Source organism: Vigna radiata, unplaced genomic scaffold (genome assembly GCF_000741045.1).
Source record: "Vigna radiata var. radiata cultivar VC1973A unplaced genomic scaffold, Vradiata_ver6 scaffold_180, whole genome shotgun sequence".
Classification (NCBI taxonomy): domain Eukaryota; kingdom Viridiplantae; phylum Streptophyta; class Magnoliopsida; order Fabales; family Fabaceae; genus Vigna; species Vigna radiata.
The window spans coordinates 525,662-528,103 of NW_014542002.1; the positions used below are offsets into that span (position 1 = coordinate 525,662).

The following is a 2,442-nucleotide window of genomic DNA, read 5'->3' on the forward strand; positions in this document are numbered from 1 at the left end:
TTTACATTTCTGTTTGCATCCGTCTTTTGATTTAGTTCATCCGCATTCACAAACCTTTCACAACCCCCCCCCCCCCTTCGTGTTTGACCTGATTCTCGAACCACATTTGGTCCTTGAGAGACGACCTAGGAGACACTTCCTAGTACTATATTGCATTCTTTTATGCACATTAAATTTTGCATGGGATGCGACACCCATCAAAATTTTAGCGCCGTTGCCGAGGACTAACAGTTTGGTTTTAGGTTTTTTGTTATGTTAGTGTGTGTTTTGTTTTGTCTTGTGTTGTGAGTGTGTTGTTCTGTTTTTTTGCATTTAGGTAAATTTTGTTACATATTTTTACTGCATTCTTCTTTTCCCCCTTTCTTCCTTTCTACATGTCTACCTATTTTGGCTATGTGAGTGATTCTTATTCTGCCTGTGTCTATGATTCTCCTCCTGCTTGTTACTTTGATTATGATTCTCCTACTGATTTCTGTGTTGAGAACAATATGATTCCTCTGTCATCTCATGAGAGTCCTCCTAGGGAGCTGTTTCCACTTGATGAGGAGGATATTCGTTGTGTTTTCAACACTGGACTGATAGATTTGCTGCCTAGGTTTCATGGTTTTGCAGGTGAATGCCCATATAGACATTTGGAGGAGTTCTACACCATATGCTCTTCAATGAAACCTCCAGATGTCCTGGATGAGGATATGTTCTCAAGGGCATTTGAGTACTCATTACATGGAGCGGCAAGGGATTGGTGTTATTGTCTTACTCCAGGATCCGTCACCAGTTGGGAAGATCTTGAGCATCAGTTTCTGGACGAATTCTCCCATGTGCAGTATGGTTACAACAGCAATCCTGGGAGGAATGATCCTAACATGGGATGGCATGGTACTCCACAACGCCAATATCAAGAACCGTCATTCCAGACTCCTTGTATGCCTTCTTCACCTGTCCATGAACCACGGCAACTGCAGTTTCATGAGCCTGCCCAATTAGCTCTCCAGCCTTCTACTTCTGAGTCAACATTGAAGGAGTTGTTGAGACAGATGATTGCTCATAATATGCAGTTTCAGCAGGAGAACTTGGAGTTTCAGTAGGAATTTATAGCTTCTATTCAGAGTTTGAGCAATCAGGTGGGACAGATGGTCACTGAGCTCATTGAGCAACAGTCTCAAGTTTCAGAGGAATCAGCGTTTCAGCCTTTTCAGCTTACGGATGATGTGAGTGCCATGCACACAGGAGATGGGGAGCAGAGTCATGAGCTTACTAATGCGTCATCTACTTTCCAACACTCTTATGTCCTCACTCTTGCACCTGAGGCAACTGCTGAAGATCTTGAGGACCAGACAGATATGAGTAACACCTTTGAGATAGGTAGACCACTTTCCTCTTCCACCACTCTATCAATCTTCAGGGAAGTGGAGGTAAGCATACTTGTGATTGATTTTGTTATTGATGATTATGCTGATGATAGGTATGTTGATGATTATATTGTTGATGAGCATGCTTTTAATTCTCCCTCCTTGCATGATGAGAACCATTTTTTGCTATCACATCTGAATGTTTGTTCTCCATGCACTAAAACTGAATCTGAGCCTGTTGTTGATATTGTTTCTACATTTGAGATTGATTCATGTTCTGAGGGTTTATCTGAGGTTCAGCCTGCTACACTGGGATTGGGTGCTATACCTCTACATGTTATTTCTGTGGAGCCACAGTGCATTAACCATGTTGCAGGAGGTACACATGAATTTGACCAAAAAACACCCACAGTGGAAAACAAAGGTGCAAGCATACACAAGAGCTTTAACATTAATAGGCACCAGCTGAACCCACTCATCAACAATCACTGTTTCTTAGATCCAGCTGTGGAGGACATCTCCCTGCTTGATCAAATTTGGAGACTGAAGCAATTCTTCCTCTTAATTTCCTTGCTGACTCCAGTGGTGGAGAATATCTCCCTAACAGTCCAAAATTGGTAATTGCCACCATGATCAGGGGAGTTTTCTTTTCCCTTCTCCCCCTTTCCCTACTTGTATTGCACTTGTCCATGATATGTTGATTGTTCTGATTTCTGATCTTATGCTTGTGACACATTGAGGAAACTGCGTAGTTTAAGTGTGGTCTATTTATTGTGGGAGACTCTGATCTTTCTTTGTTAGTTTTTGTTTTTCTGCATTAAATTTTTTGTTTTTTAGGTAGTTTTTGTTTTTTCTTGTGTACAGTTTTGCATGTTTCACTTGAATTCTGGACTTTGTTTAGGTTGTCAGTTTTTCCTTCACTTCATTGATACTCTGATTTGTTGGAAATCCTTGCTTTTCTTTGCTTGGAAGATGATTATGATGTTTGAGAGTTGAATTGATTGTGACAGAAATGCCCTGTGTGAGATTTGAGCCACTTGATATTCTTTCTTGTGTGTGTGATATGTCTCTTGATTGCTTGCACATATGCCTT

General features: G+C 41.0%; 1 pseudogene; it reads left to right on the forward strand.

Moving 5' to 3' along the window:
- LOC106778926 overlaps window positions 1-1,085 on the forward strand; it is a 32,670-nt pseudogene extending 31,585 nt beyond the window's left edge.
- The last annotated feature ends 1,357 nt before the right edge of the window (window positions 1,086-2,442 follow it).